This window comes from Cucurbita moschata, unplaced genomic scaffold (genome assembly GCF_002738365.1).
Source record: "Cucurbita moschata cultivar Rifu unplaced genomic scaffold, Cmos_1.0 Cmo_Scf00397, whole genome shotgun sequence".
Lineage (NCBI taxonomy): Eukaryota > Viridiplantae > Streptophyta > Magnoliopsida > Cucurbitales > Cucurbitaceae > Cucurbita > Cucurbita moschata.
In genome coordinates, this window is record NW_019268913.1 from 1 (window position 1) to 9,634 (window position 9,634).

Genomic DNA, 9,634 nt, shown 5'->3' on the forward strand with positions numbered 1-9,634 from the left:
TCCATAGTGATGCGTTTTAAAACCATGAGGCTGACGGCTATACGTAAGGAGCCAAAGCAGACAACATCTACTAGTGGTGGGCTCAGAATACTTTAAATAATTGGCTGGAATAGCTCAGTTGGTTAGAGCGTGTGGATGATCCCACATACACGAGAGGTAAGCTTTATACGCTTGAATAACGTCGTGTGTCGTCAGAATCCAGATTCAATTTTTAGGTTTTAAGAAGCTCATAGATGTGTCGTTTTAGGCATCTACAAGCCACGAGACTTCGTGAAAGAGAAGCAGAGAGTCCAATAAAGAGTTATAGGAGGAAAACGATGAGAAAGAACAATAGAAATGTTTGGTTTTATGTCATAAAACTCATAGTTTGTTAACAAAAACATATTCTATTTTCAATAAAATTATTATTGATGTTTATTAAGTAAAGATTGTTATCGAATAAAGTAAATTTTACAATCATTAATCTAAACCAAATAAACTAAGACCACTCTGGCTATAGTATGATTACTTGAACTATACGTAGAGACATAAGAGTAGATCAAGTTCAAGTATATGCCCTGGTCTGTGGGCAGGTGGTTTGTATGGTGAGCTCTCAGATGACCGGTCCTCTAAGGGGTTCCCTTGGATTTTCCGAGCTCCTTGTAAGGCAAGTTCTGGCCACATGACTTGCATGACCACTCATATAACACATACCTGAGCCCCGCCAAACATCTCCCAACATGTTGTTTTCCACAGTTACGACACAGAGACTTCTCCATTGCTAGGTATCGGGCTATTAGGGGTGGAGCAGGTGGCCTACTCTGATATCAAGGTCTCTGGAGCGATGGTTGGAATTCTGTGGTTTCGACCTCGACAGGGCGTTTCCTCTACTCTAGGGCCTTGGCCGTCCTTCGGGCCTCTTCATAGGTTTTCTGTTTGTTTCTCTTTAGTGTCAGCTAATGACGGTGCAAACCTTCTCAATCCCATGAAGTCCTGATCATACTGATCCACCTTGGGTTCAGTGGTTATTAAGCTTCCCCACGGTGTAATTCTCCCCCGCCCGAGTTGATGCTGTGTTTATTATCCGACCACCACACTTCTGCATCTTTTTGTAACACATAATGTCGCACACGCCACCCCTTATGTTCATCAGAGCATCTCATTGATTCAAAGGTTGTTTGCACGTTTGGAGCAACTTCAAGTGCAACTAGGCACAGGCACGTGTTCTTTATGCTTTATTAATATGATGTATGATGATGTTTGATGCATGTTTTACAATAATTATGATGTGTTGATGATGACGATGTATGCTAAGATGATGATAATAGTTTAGCTTTTTTTCTTCAACCTATAATAATTTGAATTGTGTCAGAAGTGGGATTTGAACCCACGCCCTCTCATGAGGACTAGAACTTGAGTCTAGCGCCTTAGACCACTCGGCCATCCTGACTACATTTTAATAAGTCCCACATTGGTTGACAAGGGGAATGAACCATTCGTTATAATAGTGTGAAAACCTCTCACTAATAGACGCGTTTTTAGACTGTGAGGCTGACGGCAATCCATAACAGGCCAAAATGGAATATATCTACTAGCGATTGGAGAGGGTGAGGAAGCATTTCTTTTAAGGGTGTGAAAACATCTTCTTAGTAGACGCATTTTAAAACCGTGAGGCTGGTGGTGATATGTAATGCACAAAAGTGGACAATATCTGCTAACGGTGGGCTTGAGATATGGTATCAGAGCTAGTCACCAGGCGGTGTGCTAGTGAAGACTCTGGGCCCCAAGGTGGTGGATTGTGAGATTCCAAATCGATTAGAGAGAAGATGAAACATTTCTTATAAGGGTGTGGAAACGTCTCCCTAGTAGACTGCCAGTGAGGACGCTGGGAAACCTCTCCATAGTGATGCGTTTTAAAACCATGAGGCTGACGGCTATACGTAAGGAGCCAAAGCAGACAACATCTACTAGTGGTGGGCTCAGAATACTTTAAATAATTGGCTGGAATAGCTCAATTGGTTAGAGCGTGTGGATGATCCCACATACACGAGAGGTAAGCTTTATACGCTTGAATAACGTCGTGTGTCGTCAGAATCCAGATTCAATTTTTAGGTTTTAAGAAGCTCATAGATGTGTCGTTTTAGGCATCTACAAGCCACGAGACTTCGTGGAAGAGAAGCAGAGAGTCCAACAAAGAGTTAGAGGAGGAAAACGATGAGAAAGAACGTCAGAAATAGCTACAAAGAGGAGAGAGATGAAAAACAGAAAATCGCGCTAAGTCGGGCAAAGAAGACGAATCCGTCGAATCCAGATACAAATCTGGATCTAGGTCAAAATCAAACCCACAACCCACTGCCAATCCATTGATTCGGCCCAACACAAGCTCAAGACCCAATTATAATAGTCAACCCAACCCAACGTCTCCAGCCTAGCTTGGCAGCCCAGCACCTGTGATCCCACATCTGCCTATCCAACCCGCAACGCCTGCAGCCCGAAACCTGATAGTCCATGGCGAAGCCCAATTACCTAAGACCCACCTACAGCAGCCCAACACCCACGGCGCGATCCAGCAATCGCACTTGACTCGCGCCTCGACCCTAATATTTTACCTATTTAATATGAGGTCGTTACTATACCTTGAAATGCGGAATATACAATAAACGGGCCCTATTCATAAATGCGACTTACTCTTTCCTTTTGTTACCTCGTGAAAGAGAAAATGATTACAAGGAAAAAAAAAAGAGAAGAACATTATTGAAATAAAGGAAAAGTAACGAAACCAAAATGAATGTTTTATTCTACTCTATGGTTTATTATGCAATTATATTTCAACCTATACTAACCTATACTAATGATGTAAACCGAATTCAGCCTAGACTACAAAATAGAAAAACAAACAACTACCCTGTGCATGTGCCACGATCCGAGGTGTTCGATGTCACCGTCGTTGTCACATGGGTGTCTTGCCCTTATCTGCAAAAGTAAAGTAGCACGAGGCTTGAGTATTTCTAGAATACTCAGTAAGTGACCCCCTATCGGGGTTATGCGACAATTACATGCAATGAAATGGTGGGACCTATCGTTTCAATTCGTTTCGTTGTCCCTACGGTGCAATCCTAACGGGTAATCGTGGACGTGTACCATATACTCTACACACAGCCCATACGTGCGAGTATGGGCTCACCAGCTAGTTCGCACACCGCTGGGCCATTGTCCTTATCTGGTGGGCATACTCTAGGAGCCCCTTATGCCGGGACCCGTTAAAACTAGAACCGTCACGGTAGCGCTATGCAATGCATAACGATCGTTGTCCTGCCATTGGATGTACGCGTCCGTACCCTCGTGATGGGATGGCGGTATCCCCCCAGATGCATGAACACACATAATGCATGAGGTACCCCTATTTCTACATTTATCTTTAATAACCATAACTCCCCTGTCACGTTCCATGCTTCATATCATTCTCATTTTCAATTCACATTTCATACACATTTCTATCAGGGTTATGATTCCAGACAGTTTACCGTGTTTTATGTCATACAATTCATGCTGTTCACATTCACATATTCCATACAAACATGCCATAATCATTCAAGGACCACATATCATCACATGCATAACATATCACATCAAACTAAGCAGCATACATAGCATACATTCACGTTCACATGATTTCATACTTAAGCACATTAAACTAGCATACAATTTAATGACACGTGCAAATCCACGGGCACGTGCCAACATATAGCAAATAACGCGTAACCTACGACGGGTGAGCCACTTACCTGGTTAGCTTAAGTCGTTGTCACGTATATATCCTTAATGAAAGTTCGATTCCGTCCTTTGAAATCCAAGTCAACCTATGTGAGCTCATGACATCAGTTTTAAGTTTGAACTCTGTAAAATTATTTCTCTAATTTACAGGGTTAAAAACTGTTAGACAAAATTTAACGAGTTTCATGCCCTCTGATATTTACTGTTTTATTTTTAAATTCTGTTAAACAAATCTTCCCTTCTCCCTCTTTGTAATTATTTTCCTTTGGTAAATGATTTTCAGTTTTGTAAACATTTTCAATTCTATAATTGAGATATTCCTCTAATTCTCTAATTTTATGTTTATTTTCATTCCGTAAACAAATATTGTTGGCCAATTTTAATTGATTGTTTGTCTACTATCTCATTGCCTACTAAAATTTTATTGATTCTAAATTGATTTCTTATAGCCATAACTATAAACAAAAAAGGAAATTTGAGATAGAATTTTACCCTAATAACAGACCAAAATCTCTCCTATGTCCCCATCATATCCTTTGAAACACCATTTACTTTTTACCACATCTGGCATTTTTTTCTATTTATTTTTGGATTGAACTGATAGGTGGGGTTTGTTAGACGAACACGACTCTGCATAATGGTATGATATTGTGAATATGGTATCTGATTCTAAATTGATTTCTTATAACCATAACTATAAACAAAAAAGGAAATCTGAGATAGAATTTTACTATGGTAACTGATTATTACTAGTAAAATAAAAAAGAAAATCTTACCCTAATATTATTAGACCAAAATCTCTCCTATAAACCCATGTCCATTGCTTTGGGCTTCCCCAAAAGGCCTCATACCAATGGAGACTTTCGTCATCTCCTATATCCCCCATTTTTTACCAGATCTGACATTTTTTTTCAGAAAGGCTTCCCTTAAAGGTTCCCCACGTTGTAATTCCTCCGCCCGGGTTAATACGGGTTTCTTTGGATAATAATATTTCAGAAAGGCTTCCCTTTACCGCGCCCGGATTGATGCTGTGTTTATTATCCGACCACCACACTTCTGCATCTTTTTGTAACACATATGTCGCACACGCCACCTTATGGGTTGTTTGCACGTTTGGAGCAACTTCAAGTGCAACTAGGCACATGTTCTTTATGCTTTATTAATATGATGTACGATGATGTTTGATGCATGTTTTACAATAATTATGATGTGTTGATGATGACGATGTATGCTATAATGATGATCATAGTTTAGCTTTTTTTCTTCACTCTATAATTTGAATTGTGTCAGAAGTGGGATTTGAACCTACGCCCTCTCATGAGGACTAGAACTTGAGTCTAGCGCCTTAGACCACTCGGCCATCCTGACTACTTTTTAATAAGTCCCACATTGGTTGACAAGGGGAATGAACCATTCGTTATAATGGTGTGAAAACCTCTCACTAATAGACGCGTTTTAAGACTGTGAGGCTGACGGCAATCCATAACAGGCCAAAATGGAATATATCTACTAGCGATTGGAGAGGGTGAGGAAGCATTTCTTTTAAGGGTGTGAAAAAATCTTCTTAGTAGACGCATTTTAAAACCGTGAGGCTGGTGGTGATATGTAATGCACAAAAGTGGACAATATCTGCTAACGGTGGGCTTGAGATATGGTATCAGAGCTAGTCACCAGGCGGTGTGCTAGTGAAGACTCTGGGCCCCAAGGTGGTGGATTGTGAGACTCCAAATTGATTAGAGAGAAGATGAAACATTTCTTATAAGGGTGTGGAAACGTCTCCCTAGTAGACTGCCAGCGAGGACGCTGGAAAACCTTTCCATAGTGATGCGTTTTAAAACCATGAGGCTGACGGCTATACGTAAGGAGCCAAAGCAGACAACATCTACTAGTGGTAGGCTCAGAATACTTTAAATAATTGGCTGGAATAGCTCAGTTGGTTAGAGTGTGTGGATGATCCCACATACACGAGAGGTAAGCTTTATACGCTTGAATAACGTCGTGTGTCGTCAGAATCCAGATTCAATTTTTAGGTTTTAAGAAGCTCATAGATGTGTCGTTTTAGGCATCTACAAGCCACGAGACTTCGTGAAAGAGAAGCAGAGAGTCCAATAAAGAGTTATAGGAGGAAAACGATGAGAAAGAACAATAGAAATGTTTGGTTTTATGTCATAAAACTCATAGTTTGTTAACAAAAACATATTCTATTTTCAATAAAATTATTATTGATGTTTATTAAGTAAAGATTGTTATCGAATAAAGTAAATTTTACAATCATTAATCTAAACCAAATAAACTAAGACCACTCTGGCTATAGTATGATTACTTGAACTATACGTAGAGACATAAGAGTAGATCAAGTTCAAGTATATGCCCTGGTCTGTGGGCAGGTGGTTTGTATGGTGAGCTCTCAGATGACCGGTCCTCTAAGGGGTTCCCTTGGATTTTCCGAGCTCCTTGTAAGGCAAGTTCTGGCCACATGACTTGCATGACCACTCATATAACACATACCTGAGCCCCGCCAAACATCTCCCAACATGTTGTTTTCCACAGTTACGACACAGAGACTTCTCCATTGCTAGGTATCGGGCTATTAGGGGTGGAGCAGGTGGCCTACTCTGATATCAAGGTCTCTGGAGCGATGGTTGGAATTCTGTGGTTTCGACCTCGACAGGGCGTTTCCTCTAGGGCCTTGGCCGTCCTTCGGGCCTCTTCATAGGTTTTCTGTTTGTTTCTCTTTAGTGTCAGCTAATGACGGTGCAAACCTTCTCAATCCCATGAAGTCCTGATCATACTGATCCACCTTGGGTTCAGTGGTTATTAAGCTTCCCCACGGTGTAATTCTCCCCCGCCCGAGTTGATGCTGTGTTTATTATCCGACCACCACACTTCTGCATCTTTTTGTAACACATAATGTCGCACACGCCACCCCTTATGTTCATCAGAGCATCTCATTGATTCAAAGGTTGTTTGCACGTTTGGAGCAACTTCAAGTGCAACTAGGCCCAGGCACGTGTTCTTTATGCTTTATTAATATGATGTATGATGATGTTTGATGCATGTTTTACAATAATTATGATGTGTTGATGATGACGATGTATGCTAAAATGATGATCATAGTTTAGCTTTTTTTCTTCACCCTATAATTTGAATTGTGTCAGAAGTGGGATTTGAACCCACGCCCTCTCATGAGGACTAGAACTTGAGTCTAGCGCCTTAGACCACTCGGCCATCCTGACTACATTTTAATAAGTCCCACATTGGTTGACAAGGGGAATGAACCATTCGTTATAATAGTGTGAAAACCTCTCACTAATAGACGCGTTTTTAGACTGTGAGGCTGACGGCAATCCATAACAGGCCAAAATGGAATATATCTACTAGCGATTGGAGAGGGTGAGGAAGCATTTCTTTTAAGGGTGTGAAAACATCTTCTTAGTAGACGCATTTTAAAACCGTGAGGCTGGTGGTGATATGTAATGCACAAAAGTGGACAATATCTGCTAACGGTGGGCTTGAGATATGGTATCAGAGCTAGTCACCAGGCGGTGTGCTAGTGAAGACTCTGGGCCCCAAGGTGGTGGATTGTGAGATTCCAAATCGATTAGAGAGAAGATGAAACATTTCTTATAAGGGTGTGGAAACGTCTCCCTAGTAGACTGCCAGTGAGGACGCTGGGAAACCTCTCCATAGTGATGCGTTTTAAAACCATGAGGCTGACGGCTATACGTAAGGAGCCAAAGCAGACAACATCTACTAGTGGTGGGCTCAGAATACTTTAAATAATTGGCTGGAATAGCTCAGTTGGTTAGAGCGTGTGGATGATCCCACATACACGAGAGGTAAGCTTTATACGCTTGAATAACGTCGTGTGTCGTCAGAATCCAGATTCAATTTTTAGGTTTTAAGAAGCTCATAGATGTGTCGTTTTAGGAATCTACAAGCCACGAGACTTCGTGAAAGAGAAGCAGAGAGTTCAATAAAGATTTATAGGAGGAAAACGGTGAGAAAGAACAATAGAAATGTTTGGTTTTATGTCATAAAACTCATAGTTTGTATACAAAAACATATTCTATTTTCAATAAAGTTATTATTGATGTTTATTCAGTAAAGATTGTTATTGAATAAAGTAAATTTTACGATCATTAATCTAAAAAGATGATCATAGTTTAGCTTTTTTCTTCACTCACTTTGGCTTATTATTTATATCTCTAAACATCACCATTTATTGTAACTAAATTAAAGGTAAATAGAAGATCTAAAGAAGTGCACATTTCATTTAATGATATAACCCAACCCAACCATGGTTAACGATGAAAAGTCATTCATTTTCTTCCCTAGCCCCATTAGACTAAAACACAATAATTTGTATTGTATTAAAAGTGGGATTTGAACCCACACCCTCTCACGTGGACTAAAACTTGACTTAGGTGCCTTAGACCACTCAACCATCCTAACTACTTACTAATAGATCCCACATTGATTGGAGAGGGGAATGAACCATTCCTTATAAGGGCGTGGAAACCTCTCACTAATAAACGTGTTTTAAAACTATGGAGAGGGTGAGGAAGCATTTCTTTTAAGGGTGTGGGAAAATCTTCCTAGTAGACGCATTTTAAAACCGTGAGGCTGGTGGTGATACGTAATGCACCAAAGTGGACAATATCTGCTAATGGTGGGCTTGAGATATGATATCAGAGCTAGTCACCAGGCGATGTGCCAGCGAAGACGCTGGGCCCCCAGGGGGGTGGATTGGAAGATTCCAGATCGGTTCAAGAGAAGATGAAAGATTTCTTACAAGTGTGTGGAAACCTCTCCCTAGTAGACTGCCAACAAGGACGCTGGAAAACCTCTCCATAGTAGATGCGTTTTAGAACCGTGAGGCTGACGACGATACGTAACGTGCCAAAGCAAACAACATCTACTAGTGCTGAACTCGAAGAATTTTAAATTATTGGCTGGAATAGCTCAGTTGGTTAGAGCGTGTGGCTGTTAACCACAAGGTTGGAGGTTCAAACCCTCCTTCTAGCGTTGGTGATCATTTGTTCTTTATGAGTGTCTTGATAATATTATTGTCTTACATATTCTATTGAATCATAACCCTTGAATCATGTTATAAGATGTTGAACACCACATTCCTGGATAGTCTGCTTCAATCTCCATCTTCCATAAACTGAAATCTTGTCATCGAACTTCTCAATTCCAATCTTCTTTGAACTTTCAATCTTCACAGATCGGATTTTGCCTTACCAATTGTTAGAATCGCATAGGAACGAACTTACACACTCGATCTAGATGAACCCAAAGAACAAGAAAAAGAAGATGTCTTATGCTTCCACTGCTTTGTGGTCAAGGTATTATGTTTTACCCCAAACAGTGGTTGGTTCGTGAAGACCTCGGATCCTTTCCATCTTGATGGTGGTGAATTTCACCTTGTTAGGATCACACTACACACACAGTCGTAAGAAAATGCAAGAAAGAAACAGTGAGTCCAACAAAGAGTTAAAGGAGGAAAACGATGAGAAAGAGACAAAGATCCATTAGTTCGACACAACACAACCCAATTATAATAGCCAATCTATTTATCAAAAGCGGGATTTGAACCCACGCCCTCTCACGAGGACCAAAACTTGAGTTGGCACCTTAGACAACTTGGCCATCCTGACAACTTATTAATAAATCCCACATTGGTTGGAGAGGGGAATGAATCATTCCTTGTAAGAGTGTAGAAACCTCTCACTAATAGACGTGTTTTAAAAGTGTGAGGCTGACGACGATCCAAAACAGGCCAAAAAGGAAGATATATGCTAGCGGTTGGAGAGGGTGAGGAAGCATTTCTTTTAAGGGTGTGGAAAAATCTTCCTAGTAAACGCATTTTAATACC

The 9,634-nt window shown here is 40.6% G+C and overlaps 4 non-coding genes across 4 annotated transcripts; 1 reads left to right on the forward strand and 3 right to left on the reverse strand.

Annotated features, from left to right (window-relative positions):
* Positions 1–1,345: 1,345 nt before the first annotated feature.
* TRNAL-CAA lies at positions 1,346–1,429 on the reverse strand. The gene has a single exon. It is a non-coding gene; the product is annotated as a tRNA-Leu (tRNA).
* A 3,608-nt stretch (positions 1,430–5,037) lies between these two features.
* TRNAL-CAA lies at positions 5,038–5,121 on the reverse strand. Its single transcript has one exon. It is a non-coding gene; the product is annotated as a tRNA-Leu (tRNA).
* Positions 5,122–6,905: 1,784 nt separating this feature from the next.
* On the reverse strand, positions 6,906–6,989 carry TRNAL-CAA. The gene has a single exon. It is a non-coding gene; the product is annotated as a tRNA-Leu (tRNA).
* A 1,718-nt stretch (positions 6,990–8,707) lies between these two features.
* TRNAN-GUU lies at positions 8,708–8,781 on the forward strand. The gene has a single exon. It is a non-coding gene; the product is annotated as a tRNA-Asn (tRNA).
* The last annotated feature ends 853 nt before the right edge of the window (positions 8,782–9,634 follow it).